Source organism: Camellia sinensis, chromosome 13 (assembly GCF_055761805.1).
Source record: "Camellia sinensis isolate YWXY chromosome 13, ASM5576180v1, whole genome shotgun sequence".
Taxonomy (NCBI): Eukaryota; Viridiplantae; Streptophyta; class Magnoliopsida; order Ericales; family Theaceae; genus Camellia; species Camellia sinensis.
This window is the reverse complement of record NC_138973.1, coordinates 16,419,045-16,435,628: the sequence shown is the minus strand read 5'-3', so window position 1 is coordinate 16,435,628 and position 16,584 is coordinate 16,419,045.

The window sequence follows — 16,584 nt, the reverse complement described above, 5'->3', positions numbered from 1 at the left end:
AGCATGTTAATTGATTAGTTAATTTTCTTATTAATTAGTTTGCTAGATGGTTTCAATTAATTTATTATATTTTCTTTCTACCTAGATTATTTGGTTTGTATTTTTGTTTTGGTTTTTCTGCTAACTTTTTTACAGAAATACCTAAGCGGGGAAAAGAATTATTTGGACTTTAATATTTAAGCAATTTTGCTTGAGATTTAGTAGTGGTTACTTGCCAATTTTTTAAGCAATGTTGTTTGCTTGGCATATTAGAAGCATTTTTTTTTTTTTTTGTTGCTTATCCTTGTTGTAGCAATTTTTTATATTGTTTGTAATTGTTAGCAATTTTATTCTAATTGCTTGTAAGTTTGGAACTGGTTTGTTTTAACCTAGTTCATCCCTTGGAAAATTTAATTCTTAAAATTGTTTATCACGGATTAGTGTAGACACCTCATTTTTGACCTTCCTCAAGACTTGGACATCATCATTTGAATACTCGATGATCATCCATGTTCGTGTTCGTTTTGAGTTCCCGAAGGTCTCGGCTGCGCACCTTGCCTTAGGATCTCTCAACTTGTCTGTTTTGTGCTTGGTTGTGAACCAAGGACTTGTGGTTTTCCTTCTGAGGGAAGAGAGTGGCTTGTTTGCCATCCCCTCAACCCACCGGCCAAAGCTTGAAGCCATCAGCCTTGTTTTCTTGCCATCAGCCAAAAGTGTTGGCCGGTCAGCACTTTTGTTGGTCGGTCGACACTTATTTTGGTCGATCAGCCATATTTTTTGGCCGAGGTCTTTTCTTTGCCTTTTTCAGGTATTGTGCATGCCAGCTGTGCCAGCGGGTGAGCACAGACCCTCCCCTCCATACACGTGTATGGAGGGATTTGAACCAAAGCTTAGTTTCCCTAAGAAGCTTTGAATTGGATTTCTATAAAAGATGAGCCTCCCCTCCCTTTCCAGAGGTTTAGCAAAATAGATATAGAGTTCATATATCCCTCTATCTCTATATCTCTCTCTCTATATTTGTGTGTGTGTTTGTGACCTAAAGTGTATTTTGTTCATACTTTTGCACTATAGCACCTAGTAGAACACCTTCCTTTGGTTGCTGAGGCACTAGGAAGTTGGTTTCAGAGTTCTTGGGTTGGTTTTGATCCAAGGGAGTGGCTGGAGTTGTGTTATTGAAGGTGTTCTTCAAGGGTGAGCAACTAACCTTTTGTTTCTCCATTTTGGCTTAAGCTTTTAGACCTATTTCCACCTTGTTTTAAGCTTAACTATAAATTGAAAAAAGTTCTGATTTTGTATGCTTTAGATGATTGCTTAAGGTCACTTTTTGGTTGGCGGTTGTCTATCCCCTCTTAGGCCTTGTTTGGCCTTGTTTGAAGCCACCTCTTTTGGCCTTTGTTCTTGCTTTGGTTTGATCTTTCTACCATTGAAATCCAGAGGATTTTTAGTGGTGGAAAGGTGGTTCTAGAGTCTTGTATAGGAGAGGGACACCCCTCTCTCCTTGTGTCTCATTTGCTTGTGTTAATGGCTTGTAATGGTAGCATGTTTGCTTAGCATGTTTTGGCTTCATTTCAGCAAGTATTTGGTGTTATTTTTTCATGCTATACCTCTGTCCAAGGTTGATTTAGTGGTCTCTTGCATGCACCATACACTTGTAGTGTAATCCTCTCTATTGCCTTAACACGCTTTGTGCTTTAAACTATGGTTTTAGCATGATTTTGACTCGACCCAAAAGAGCTTTTGTTCATATTTCAGTATGTTAAAGCTCTGTTTCATGTTGTTTTGATCATACATGCATCACTTTGTATAGCTACCATACAGTCTAGCTTGTTAGCTTTGAGGGCCCAAGTCATTAGCATGCACTACTTGGACCTTTTTCCATGATTTGGCATCATCTCATATGTTATTTCAGTCCATGTTTCATGCTCATATACTTGCATTTGCCATCCTTTCAAAGCTTTGAAGAGTTGGTGTCTTATGTCTTAAGGTTTGGTCATTGTGCATGCCTCCATGATTAGGTCCTCGGGATGCCATCTAAGTGGGTTTTTGGACCTATTTTGACATGTCATATCTCTATTTTTCATTGGTTAAGTCACGCCATGTTTGGTTATAATGGGTGCAATGTAATCCCCTTTGTTGACCTTACTTGCATCTTGCCTTCGGTCCTTCATTTTGGCTTGTTTTAGCTTTGGCCCTTGCATGTTTTAGACTCCCTTTAGCATGATCTAGGACTGTTTCGGTTGTCCTTGGCTCTTTGGAGCTTGTTTCATGTGGCCTTAGTGCAAGCTCCTTGGCTAGCCTTAAGCCTTGAGCTTTCTTGCATGTCATACTTGCTTTGATTGGTTGATTTGGCATCACTCCTCAAATTATTTTAGAGCATGTAGTATTATCATACATCCTTGATTGTCACTCTTTAGGTGTGTTTAAGAGTTGCATCTTTATGCTTTAGTCCTTGGGCCAATTTGCATGCATGTTTGCCATGCCTTTTTCATGCTTCATTTCCATCATTTCTTGGCATTTTTCTTGGCATTTTGGCCACTGATTTTGGGCATGGCTGAGGTCTGTCCGTCTTTAGTTTAAGTCCATTTGCCATGATGTTCAAAGTTGCTACTTTACATCATGCTTGCATGTTTGTCCATCTTTACATACCATGCATGTTCGTAGGATTATGGTTGCATTTTGCATGCTTGTTAGCTTGCATTTTGTCACATGCTTGTTTAGGTCGCATTGCATTTGGCATGCTTGTTACTTTAGCCTTGTGTACATGTTTGAGTCATATTGCATTTGGCATGCTTATGATGCATTACATAGCTTTTCCATTGTTGCATACATTGCATTATGTTTGGTTTGGGGTGTCAAACCAAACATGAGGAATGAGGGACGTTTTGTAGTTGAAGTGACGAAACGTGCCTTAACCCTCGGTCGCCGACACTCTTGATCCAACATGATAGAGTTCTAGGCATTCATGTGTTTTTTGTGCATTCATTCCATATTGAATCGCACACATGGCTCCTTTGGCCATCATGCATCGACATGCGTGATCGATGGCCCGAGGGTCGAGAACCATACTCCCTTGAGTTCATGACATGATAGGGAGGGTGTTTGTGCACACATTGCCTTGAAAATGCATTGCCATGCTCTGTTTGTCCTCTGCTACATCAAAACAGCATTCTGCAGGAAGATATGGTTGGCTGGCCATCTTCAGTGCCGATCGGCTAAACATTGTTGGTCGAGATACTCACAAATGGTTGATGACCAATCCCACATGGCTGATGTTCCTATATTTTGGCCAGTGACATCCCACAGTTCTCAGGGAGTGGTTTGGAAGCATCCTTGGGATTTGTGCAGTTTTCAGAGGTGCAAAACAATGCAAACAGAGACAACAAGTGGCATGGCAACCGGTTTCCGAGCGAGGCGATTGAGCATGCATCATTCAATCATCCTGAGGTGGAGCTGTGGCAACCTCTTTAGTTTTCATACTTAGTCTGTTTTGCAACTTAATTGATTTGCTTAATTAGTTAAGAGTTATGTAATAATTAATTAGCTAGGGTAGTTAATTAATTAGTTGATTTGTATTATTCATTCGGACTCTCCATCGAGAGGGAAAATTTTGTAATAAGTGTGAGTGAGTGTGTGAATGTCTTCTAACCCCACATCTTTCTCCCTTTTACTTACCTGCTTTCAATGGTTAGTTTTAGGTCATGTTTCAATTAGCATCCTTATGCTCGCATGTTTGCATCATTCATTTGTATTGCATGCACCAGGCTCGGCGCATCATACTAACCGCATAGTATTTCAATTTCAACTTGAATACGTGTATCGAGTTGTCGCATTTCACATGCCATTCTTAGATAGCCGAGCCAATTTCTAGTTGCATTTTGCATGTGTTGCATTAGGCATCTTAACATAGCTAGGATCATGCATTGATTACTAACTAGCTATTGTTTTGGCTCGGAGTACTAGGTAAGCTTTTATGCTTTAGCATCTTGCACATGTGTAAGTGTTAACATGATCGCATGCTTACCATGAGGCTAATTGCTTATATGATTAACTGTCTGAATGCCTGTGGGTGAAGGTTAGATTACTTGAATTAGAACAATTCATTGAAATGCGAGTTTTAAGCCCACTTGATTGCGGCAAAAATCATGTTTTCTAAGCCCACTCGAGGGTGGCAAAATTCACGTCTTAGCCTACTTGCGAGTAGCACCTTTAAACCATTTTTAAACAAACAAACATGAGATGTTTCGTTCCAATTTAGGCAATCTAGTCTATACTTGTGTATTGTGTGCATCACATAGTAATTCTAGGCTAATAACCGGAATAAGAACGCATGTGTTTTCAAAAATAAGATATCATGTTAGTAAAGGCCGATCTTTGATCGGGCGAGCGGGGGTGCTCATAGATGACCTTCTCCAATCATACCCAAGTTCCCGAGCCGAGGCAACTTTGGTGATGACGGACACGTGGCCTTAGGCACGAGTCAGGGTTTCCTAAATTTCTCAAAATAAAATATTTAGGTGGCGACTCTATATCTGGAAAAGCAGTCCATGTTTGGCATTTCTTTACAAAAATCAATTTTTCAAAACAATTTGCCAAATTTGGACTCTTTGGTGATTTATCAATCTCACTTTACACATTGTGAGATCAGATTAAGAGCCGTGACATTCGAGTCCGAACTGTAGCACAGCACAAAGCCCCTCGGGGCGCGTCTACAGTTTCTAGCGACTCTGCTGGGGATTTAGAGAACTTGACTCGAACTCATAATATCTTGTTTCGATTACACTTATGTGCTTCTTTGTGTTGCATTTGCATTGGTGTGCCTAGGACACCGTGTTTGCCATCTGTTATTCCTGAACGGTTTGTCGGAGGCTCGCTTTGAGAAGCGTACCATAAGGCTGACCGGTTACAGGCTCTGCCACAATGGGAACACAAACCCCGATTTTTATCGGGGCACCCTTTTTCACCATTCGACCTAGTGCATATTCGGAATCCGTAGTGACTATTCCAAAATAGGACAGGTTGTTTACCCGATTATAGGTTGTTTGAAACCACTGTGTGCGTAGTGAAACCCTAGCTCCTGACAAAATAGGACAGGAAAACCCTACCCCTCCATAGGGGTGTTTTGGCTCTCACTTGCTTGCTATGTGCTTTTACAGTGCGTCTTTATAGGAATGCATGTATCAGTCTATAAATCTGGGTATCAGGCCTGCGGGCATCAGTGTTTTAAGAATCAGTTATATCTGCGGGTATCAGATTCAGATTTGGGGCAGTGATTCAGGAACAGTGATCAGTGGTTGAGAACGGTTCATTCAGCATATGTTTTCCAGCTGTGTGTTGTCTTTATTTATGTTGTTATGCTGTCCGTTTTTCTATTCATTATTTCCTTATTATGCTTTATTTATCTTTTTTCTAGGTAGTTTAGCACAATTGCTTCCGACCAAGCAGATATTCCCCAAGCACTCTAGACTAGAGGTCGTAGACTCCATCGATCTGAGGATCTAATAGACGGACAACCAATGCTCCATTCTTTACCCCTAGTTGCTAGACGGAGGTCAGTAAGGCGCAGTGTATCAATACTGCGGTTGCCAGATCAGTGGTCCTTGAGTAGTCAAGTTGAGATTTCCGAGTCTACTGCAGAGACAGATATACCGGTGGTTCAGTTAGATCAGGGCAGTATGGCAGGAATGGAAGAAATGATGTGTCAGCTCGAAGAAAGTATGAAAACCATGCAGCAGGACACTACCTGTCAAGCAGAATTTGCCAAACAATAGGCTGAAGTCATGGACCAAAAGGTAGAGTTAATTACCAGGCTACAGCAGCAAGCCGGAGCATCTACTTCACACCAGGTTCCTCCCTCGCCAAGAGTTCCCATGCCTGGGGAGACAATACACGTCCAGGATGATACGGACGTTCCAACTGGTCCGGCTCCGCCCCCAATCCTACCCCAACCACCCAAAGCACAGACCAACCTGCCAGATTCTCCCTTTGAGTTCGAGGTGGACCCCACGGCACTAAAAGTGAGCAAGCTTGAAAAGCTATTCAAGAAATCTCTGGGTGTGAAGTCCATTCCGGACATTGAGGATGGGTACATCGACTCGGCCGTGACTCTGCCAGACCGATTTAAAATGCCGCACATAGACCGTTTCGATGGGTCTGGGGATCCTATGGTGCACCTATGGCTGTTTTCAGATATCTTAAGGCCGATAGGCCTCTCCAGATTACAGAAGCTTTCCCTATTTGGCCGGACCCTGTCAGGTGTAACGGCTATTTGGTATGCAAAACTGGAAGACTCCGTTAAGAGGAACTGGAAAGAGATGCTTGAGGCCTTCGTGGCTCAATACTCTTACAATACACAGATCGAGATCATAACTCGTGATCTCGAGATGACTAGACAGGAGCCGAATGAGAGCTTTCCGACTTCGTAACCCACTGGAGGGCCAAAGCCTCAATGATGACCATTAGGCCGACTGACAAAGATCAAATACGGATGGTTGTACGCAACCTCCAGCCCAAGCTCATGCAGAGGATGATCGTCCTCCCTCTCCCCACTTTTGCAGATCTACATGAGATTAGGGTGCAGATCGAGGATGCCTTGAAGCAAGGTCTGATTGACAATGACAGAGAGCAGAACAGGAGGACTTTCAACTGCAATACGAATGCAGGCACAAGCAGTGCTGCAGCTGCCAGAGCCTCAGATGTGAGCATGGTCACCGCCACCACCCTAAGAACCCTTACAGCTACACCATTCACCGGCGCATCCGAAAGTAACTCACAAACAACCAAGTACCTACCTCAAGGCCAAAGAACCTTCACTCCATTATACATGCCCCTGTCCAAAGCTCTAGGGGTTTTAATCAAGAAAGGGCACTTGAAACCCCTAGAGCCGTGGTCGTTGCCAGAAACACTTCCCCCCCCTTCCATAACCCAGCTAAATATTGCGCCTTTCACCAACAGCATGGTCACGACACCGACCATTGCTTTAGATTGCGTCACGAGATTCAAGATCTCGTTGACAACAGGGTGATTGTACCTTCGGAAAAACCAAATGTCACAACCAACCCTCTCCCGCCACATAACCAAGCTCCACCTGCCAAACAAATCAATCTTATCGAAACTAGGCTGTATCATATGACCCTAGCCTATATATCACCTCTTCTCACCTACCCAAGTCGGAGGTGTTCATTCCTGACAGCACTGACTTGTGCATGTTGGACATCTCCCGAACCCAACCTGAACCAATGGCGGTGATTATCAAAGATAGGACAGGGATGATTTCGGAGGAAAGTGGGACTGTTGATTCAGGGTCTGAGGAACTTGGGAGCTTTGCCTAGGAGGTATACAATCCGAGTGGCTACATTACGCCAGTAGGCCAGGCCAGGCTAGGCCGAATGTGGAATTGCCAGTGGGGGCAGAAATTTGTGTAGTACGGGAGGATGGATTTGATCAGAGGTTAGATGACTTAGCGGATCTGGAAAAGGACATTGCTAACCTTTAGTTTTTCAACAAACAAGATCCAGGAGACATGATAGTCAACTGGTTTGATTTTGATAGGTCAACAGAGGCTACAGGGTGGCTTGATGACCAACCAGATGTTGTTGAAGAATCTCAGCCAGGACAGGGCCTGTCAGAGACAAGGACATTAGCTGTGGCCGGAAGGGCTGGGAATCAGAACACATCGCCGGAGAGCGCCGATGCCAAGAATTTCGCTTGGGATCTGGGCATTTTGAATACAGGAGATGTTGAACAGCAGGCTGCACTGAAGCAGTTTGAACGGGAAGGAATCGAAGATTCTGAGAGGGCCAGAAAGGCCAAAGCCCCTGTGGGGACTGAACGTGCTGTGTGCACAAGGACAGAGCGTGCTACACGCATATGGATGGAAGGTGCTATGGGTACAAGGATAGTTGTAACGGAGCCGGACAGGTGTCTGTCGGCTACCGATGGCACGTGGTGGGAAGACGACGACTTATGTCTTGCCTACACTGATGAGGACTGGGGGAATAACTAACCGGATGATACCTGGTATATTGGCGAGGTTGACCACATGACTAGGAGTGGGCGGTATTTCAAACCCCCACACCTAGATCAACCAGAGGCGTCCGGAAAAGATAAGGAGGCGGAGAAGCAGAAAGAAAAGCTACTCAAAGAAGAGGCTGTGCTGAAACAGTTAAAAAAGATACAGGCAGACATCTCCATCTGGGGGCTGCTTATGGCTTCACGAGTTCATAGACAAGCTGTCCTATCGGCAATGGATAAGGCCAAACTCTCAATAGACACCACGCCTGAGCAGCTGGTAGGATTGGTTTTTTCGAGAGGGGCTTCCCCGATGTTGACCTTTTCTGACAAGGAACTGCCGCCTGAGGGTGAAAATCATAACAAACCTCTTTACATCTCTGTGGAATGTAGAGACAAGTGGGTACCAGTAGTTTTTGTCGACACAGGATCCGCTATTAACGTATGCCCCGTCGAGGACGGCATATGCAATTGGATTGAAGCTCGCGGACTTTGTGCCGACAACCCAGGTAATAAGGGCATATGACAATACTAGCAGAGAGGTGATGGGGACCGTAAAGATCCAGACTTAGGTTGGTCTAGGACAACACGAGATTGACTTCCATGTCTTGGACGTTCTCGCGACCTTCAATCTACTCCTAGGGCGGCCGTGGCTGCACGAGATGAGGTCGGTCTCTTCCACCCTACATCAGATGTTGAAATGTTCCCACGAGAAGGGGGTTGCTATAGTTTTTGTGAACTCGTCAATCCATCCGCCGCTAGAGGTGTCTACACTAGTTTTGAAAATTGAGCATGGCACGGAGGATATGTTCCTGTCAGGATTTACCCTCGCCGAGGCCTGGGTCGTACAGAACATCTTGGCTGTTGATGAAGGGTTATATGTCAGCGCACAGTCAGTGTACTTCATGAACAAGCTCCAACACATCCCCGGGATGGGATTAGGGAAGACTGGCCGAAAAGGCATTGCAGTATTGGCCGAAGTGCCGCACAACCCGCATACCTTTAGCTTGGGTTATCTGCCCACCAAAGAGGACTGGGTGAGGAAAGGCAAGGAGATGGCTGGAAGAGCCAGAGCAAAGCAGTCGGGAAAGCCTTATGAGTTAATGCACCGACCCATCCAAGGTACCCTAAACGGACGCTTTGGCCGGGAGGGGGAGGATTTTCCATTCTGCGGCTTCCCAGAACCATGGTTGAATGCAGAGAAGTATCGTTTGCCAGGATTTGAGATCTTCTTTGACCTGCAGTTATCCGGGGATGATGCTACCGCAGAGCAGACAGACCCATCAGCTGAGATTGAGCAGTGTAAGGAAGTGGGTTCTGAAAGCACCGAGATTGAAATGGGGGTAGCACTGGCTAGTCTACTATCAGATCCTCCGATCGTACATGAGTGCTTGGGAGATGATCTCTCAGTGTCTATGATTGGGAATGAAGTGGCCGCAAACCCATCTGCAAACATTTTGGATGCGTCCATCGCACCCTCCCTCGTCTGGCAGTACGAGAAGGGATTATTTTCGAGCAGCACCGGGTCAGGTAGTGAGCCGGAATGTGATTCTACCGAGTCTGTAGGGTCGAAATCAAGTTCCAGCTCGTCTGAGTCTGAGTCCGGTATTCCTGGGGGTGACAACCCAGATGCCACAGTCTTGTCTAGGTCATCTTTTTCTTTTTCCTTTGAGTCTGTTGTAACAGAGGAATCAGGCGACTTGGAAGTGATTAATGAGAATGAAATGGCTGTGGTTTTTAAGTATTTTTCTGTGCCTTTGATTTGTTGCATTAATTCAGACTTTCAAAATTTCGATGAAAACGACGGGGAAGAAATTCCTCCGGTTTTGAAATATTTGCTAGAGCAAGAGCAGGAGAGGTTTGTTAAACCCTTGGTTAATGAAATCACTACAGTTAATGTTGGTACTGAGAAGGACCCGCGGTTAGTCCAGTTCGGGTCTACGTTGTTTTCGGATGAGCGTGAGCGCTTAGTCACTTTATTAAAAGATTTCAAAGATGTTTTCGCGTGGTCCTACGAAAACATGCCTGGAATCGATCCTGAGATTGTACAGCACCGGATCCCTCTTGACCCAGAGGCCCGACCCATTAAGTAGAAACTCAGAAGGATCCGCCCGGACTGGGCTCTCAAGATTAAAGAAGAGGTCACCAAGAAAATTGACACAGGGTTCCTGCTGGTATCTGAGTACTCGACTTGGCTGGCCAACATAGTTCCGGTGCCGAAGAAGGATGGCAGGATTCGGGTATGTGTGGATTTCAGGGATTTGAACAAAGCCAGTCCGAAGGACGACATTCCTTTGCCGCATATCGATGAGTTAGTGGACTTCACTACCGGGCATGCACTGCTCTCGTTCATGGATGGATTCTCAGGCTACAATCAGATTCTGATGGCACCCGAAGACTAGGACAAGACTACTTTTACCACCCCGTGGGGGACCTATTGTTATAGGGTAATGCCGTTTGGGCTGAAGAATGCTGGAGCCACTTATCAACGGGCTGTGACCACAATATTGCACGACATGATCCACAAGGAGGTTGAGGTGTACGTGGACGACATGATTGTCAAGTCCAAAGAAAGAGAGGGCCACTACACCGCCTTACAAAAATTCTTTCAATGGATCAGAGAATTTCAGTTGTGGCTGAATCCTCAAAAATGTATGTTTGGTGTTACAGTAGGGAAAATGTTGGGGTTCTTGATTACACAGAGAGGTATCGAAGTCGACCCTTCCAAAATCAAGGCCATCTTAGAAATGCCACCACCGAGGACTGAAAAGGAGGTGTGGGGCTTTCTAGGTAAAGTGCAATTCATAAGACGGTTTATTGCAAAATTAACCTTGACTTGTGAACCACTCTTTGGTCTCTTGAAGAAAGAAAAGAAATTCCAATAGGACGGTCGATGCCAAGCTGCTTTTAAGCAGATCAAGCAATATTTACAAAACCCACCTGTGTTGTCACCGCTTGAGCCGGGGAAACCGTTGATTTTGTACCTTTCAGTGACTGAAACTACAATGGGCTGCATGCTTGCACAGGAGTCTGAGGACAAGGTGGAGAGAGCTATCTACTACCTGAGCAAGAAGATGCTGGATTATGAGAGTCGTTACACTCCACTGGAAAAGGCTTGCTTAGCCTTGGTATGGGCTACCAGGAAGCTGCAGCACTACCTGTTAGCTCACACTGTAATGTTGGTTTCAAGATTAGATCCCATCAAATGTCTCTTCGAGAAACTAGCACTTACGGGTAAGCTAGCTCGTTGGTTGCTTCTGCTTTCCGAATTTGATCTGAAGTATGTGACGCGCAAGTCAGTGAAGGGGAGAGCGGTAGCGGAGTTCCTAGTCGATCACCCAGTGGAAGGGGATGAAGTAGTCGAGTACCTATTCCCAGACGAGGCCATTCTGCATGTCGAAGAAGAATTTTGGACGATGTACTTTGACGGAGCGTCAAACCAATACGAGTATGGAATAGGGGTGTTGCTGATAGCACCCGATAATTCTCGTATTCCTCTAGCATTCAAACTCCGGTTCAAAGTCTCGAACAATGAGGCAGAGTATGAAACGTGTATTGCTGGGCTAGAAGCAGCTCTGGAACTAGGGGCAAAACGGTTGGACGTCATCGGGGACTCGAACCTTGTTGTATCTTAAGCAAAAGGAGATTGGAAAGTCAAAGAAGAAAATATGAGAATATACCACCAGACCTTGGACTTGCTGATTCCACGGTTTGAGAAGCTGAACTTCGCTCATCTACTAAGAGAGAACAACAGGTTCGCAAATTCACTAATAACTCTATCTTCTCTGATAGACATCCCTTTTGGAGTTCGGATGCGTCTGACCATCATCGAATAGAAATTTGCGCTGGCCTACGAGTTGATTTCCGCCATAGACGAGGTACAAGATGAGAACCCCTGGTATTACGATGTTTGAAACTTCTTGGAAAATGAGGTGTATCCACCAGGGGCAAATGCCAAGGATAAAAGGGCAATTCGAAGAATGGCTGCTCAGTTCATTGTCTGTGGAGGGAAGCTATACAAGAGAGGTCATCTCGGGATGCATAAGTTGTGTGTTGATGCCGAAGAGTCCAAATGCCTAATGGAGGCCATCCATGGAGGAGAGTGCGGAGCGCATATGAACGAGGTGATGCTAGCCCGAAAGATCCTTAGAAAACGTAACTACTAGTCCACCATGGAGGAAGATTGTATTGGCTTTGTACGGTGATGCCACAAATGTCAGATCCATGCAAATCGTATGAACATTCCGCCGTCGAAACTATACAACATGACTTCGCCATGGCCATTTTCAGTCTGGGGGATTGATGTGATGGGGGCTGTCACTTCGAAGGGGTCCAATGGGCATGAGTTCATTCTGGTCACGATAGACTATTTCACAAAGTGGGTTGAGGCCCAATATTATGCGGTGTTGAAGGCGTTGCATGTTTCGAAATTCATCAGAAACGACACCATCTGTCGCTACGGAGTCCCGAACGAGATCATTTCAGATAATGGTTCCCACTTCAAGAAGGAAGTGATCGACTTGTTGGAAAAACACAACGTCGCTTTTCATAAGTCATCTACATATCGGCCGCAAACCAACGGAGCAGTTGAGGCCGCCAACAAGAACATCAAGCGTATTTTACAGAAGATGGTGGAAACTTACCGGGACTGGCCAGATAAGCTGCCATTTGCTCTGTGGGGCTACTGGACGTCAATTAGAACTTCTACTGGAGCGACTCCACATTCCTTGGTCTATGGGATGGAGGCCGTTCTACCTATCAAAATTGAAGTTCCGTCATTACGAGTACTGGCTGAGTGTCAGACAGCTGAGGCAGATTGGCAGCAGAGCAGATTCGAGGAACTCATGCTCTTTGATGAGAGAAGGCTGAAAGCACTGTACCATGTTCAAGGTTATCAACAACGAATTGCCAGGGCTTTCAACAAGAAGGTTAAGTCCAGGAATTTGAAAGAAGGAGATTTGGTGCTCAAAGACAACCAAGCTCCCATCCACGACCCTAGGGGCAAGTTCAGACCAAATTGGACTGGTCCTTACATCATCAAGTCTATCTGGTTGGGTGGAGCTGTCGTTCTAATGGACCTAGATGGCCTAGAGTTCTCCTAACCGATCAACATGGACAAGTTAAAGAAATATTTTCCCTAAGTGGCTCGCTAGGCCGAAAACCCGAAAGGGCGACCTAGGCAAAAGTTAGAGCACAAAAAATTTGAAATGATAAAAACTGAGCTCGCAAGGTTGAAAACCCAGAAATGGCAGCCTTGGCAAAAGTTAGAGCGCAAAAGGAGAGAGTTAATACTCGAGTGAACCAAAGCCGAACTACGTAAGGCTTGATTCCCATGTTTGGGATACGTAGGCAACTTCGTCCTAAAGTCCAGCCATAATCACTTCCCCGATCAACTTTATCCATTTGATCATCTCAGTCATCTTCGTCTATTCAGCATTCAAGAGTTCAGTTATGATCTCTGGTGTAGTGTTATTCAGACTAGGGGCAACTTTCCAGTTGCTGAAATCCGGGGTTGTGCATCTCAGTGACAGATCTCAGGCGTGTCCAGTTCTGATCTATATCGAAAATGGTTTTGAAAAGTTTTAATAAAAGTTGATTTTGCTCAAATTAATCTTTTTACAACTTAGACCATTTTTGGACCAATCGGAAAATTTTCAGTGCCACAACCTTCAAATTTTATTGATTTCAATACAAAGTTCTCCTGCTCTTTAATACAAAATTAAAGTTGCTTTTCATTACATTCATAAAGAAAACTTGAAAGTTCTGATTAAAAGCAAATAAATCTAGGGCATAGTCAGGTGTTCCTGCGTCCCCTCCCAGAGCCGGTCGAAGCCTCTGATGCCAAAGTGGGCCCTACCTGTGCCTCTTCATTGAGCCAATCCATGCACTCATCAAAAAGGGTGCAACTGAAAGTGGAAGCGGGGGCCAGAAGCTCTCTCGTCCTCCATGCTACAGCATACCGAGCTAGCTGCGCGCCTCGGACCGGAAATGTAGCAGGGTACTCTATCCCCTCCTTCGGGCAAATCTGACCATGTCCGAACTAGGGCCAGAACCAGAACGGAAAGTAGAAGACACAGTGTGTCATGCCAATCAACTAAATCCTGGGCTGATGGGTCATGCTGTAACTCATTGCCGACAGGTTAAGCCAAGGGCAGCGCCAAGCAATGCGGTCCGCAGACAAACTGCACATCCAACTGTACCACCATCCTTCATCTGGAGCATCGACTAAACGTCGTCGGGAGAAATAGCTGCGAGCTAAATATGCCGGACACGAGTCCACAACTCTCAACTTGTCCATCAACCACACCTGGGGAGGGATGAAAAATGAAAGAATAAAGAATAGAGAGATGTACGTTGAGAGAAAAAGTGAGCAGAAGGTTTTGAGAGAAAAATCGAGCCTGAGGGTTGAGTGATGTGAGATATATATGTGAGATGGGGTGGGAAACATTACCTGCAATAGTAGTGGACTCCCCGCAAACCTAGCCGTCTCCCGGCGATGAAAAGCGTCTAAGCCCATCAATGTCTCGGCCAATGTCATGGCAATGCAGCTTTTGCCCTCTTTCAAGCCCTCGGCAACTTCGATCAAACGAGTGCTAAACCCACCAAAGCTTGGGACAAGTAAGAAATGGGACAGCATGCACAAGCAAAACGCATGTCGTCGATAACCCTGCCAATGATGATCGCCGCGGTCACCAACATCAGAAAACTGACAAACCAAGCTCGGAATGTCCATCTCTCCATTGTGAATCAATGACTGAGCGTCATGCACAGTAAGGCCGCACATCTGTCCTAAGGCTTGGACGTGGCCGAACCAGAACTGAAGCAAGATTTCCTCGTCGCGCTCGGATTCCATTAAAGCTTAGAAATCCTTAAAAGTGGGACACATCTCTTAACCACCAAAACTAAAGACGTGTGTTACCGGATTCCAAAACCTTGTCGCGGCACGAAGGAACGAAAAACGCAGCGAGGTGCGGCCCAGCCTGAACAGTGCATTTATGCCGAAACCCCGAAAATTCAGCCTTTCCGAGCCATCCAAGTTGGCAATCCAAGTTGTGAGATTTTGGGCAAGAAACTCTTCCATTTGGTGCAAATCAGTGTTGAAATGAGGAAAACTATGAAACTGGGGCTTTTATAGAAGATAAGGTGTTGAGTGGAAGACAGGTGTCAACATTCTGGAGGTGCTTGCCATTTTTGGCCGATCGGCCAAAAATAGTGCCGACTGACCATCCTTTTTGGCCGATCGGCTAAAAATGTTGGTCGATGGCCATTTCTTGTGGCCGGTGGTCTTTCCCTTTGGCCGATGGCCTTCCTTCTTGTTCCCTGAGCTGTTTATCTATTGAACATGCTGAGAATTTGTGACTGGCACCACTTCCAATGCCTTCTGGTAATGATTTTGCAAAGTCACACCCGCGTTACTTCGATTTGATTATCGAGTTGTTGTACATTTGCTTATCGAGTTGTATTTCACATGCTTTAAGTCTTTGTTTTGCTTATCGAGTTGTATTTACACTTGGTTAGCTTATCTAGTTCTTTGTTTCGATTATCGAGTTATGTTTGTCGTTAGTCGGTTCACTACCTAATTATTACGATGCAAGTGCTTAATTTTCATACAAAAGTTCAATCTCATTTACATTATTATGTAATGCGATGCGATGCATAGAATGTACAAATGCAACACTTTTTGAGCAAAAATAGCCACTTCATTTTGTAAAAAGTACATAGTTTTGAGAAAATAAAACCTGCCTGAGGCAGTACAATGTGCTCAAACTACCGATAAAAAAAAAAAGAAAGGCAACAAAATGTTTGGACAAAGTAAAAAGAAGAAAAGTAGCAAGTGTCTGGATCAGTATCAGTCATCTCGAGCACAGGAATCCGTCCTGGTCCTCTTCCTGGACGAGGGTCCAGGGTCACCACCGCCATCTCCATAGTCAGAATCTGAGCCATCTCCGGCCTCGCCCTGGGACGACGCCGCCTCCTCGTCAGAATCATCAGAGGAGGGCTCTCGCGAACTGCTCTCAGCATGAGCGTGCCTATGTCTGCCCCGGCTATGGAATGTCATCCCCCGCCTAGCTCCCCCTCCTCCTCAAGCAAGAACAGATGGCCCAGCTGGAGCACCTCCCATGGCCGGAATCTGGAATGGGTCCTGAAAAGGACAAATGGCAAATGCATCAGTTATGCTACGCAAAGCAGAGTATGAATACCAAATACAATGTATGAGTACAGGATATGAATGCTGTGAGCAGTGCATCAATACAGAATGCAGTATATGAGTACAGTGTATGAATGCCGTGAGCAACACTGTGAGCAGTACGTGGGGTATAGTGTATCAGTGCCGTGAGTGCTGTGTATCAAGTGTCGTGTTGATGGTGTGATGCATTAGATTATGTATGAAACAAATTATGCAGAGTTTGAGACTGCGGTTGAAAGAACTTACCGGGATGCCATAGATGGTCAACAGGTCGATGCTCCGCTGCAGCATCCCCATCACAGAGGCAATCAACTCTAGAGACTGGCGAGTGTACTCGACGAAAGCCTGCAAAAGGGTTAAGAGCATCAGTATTCTGTGAAATATCAAGAGAAATGAAATGAAATGGCTGT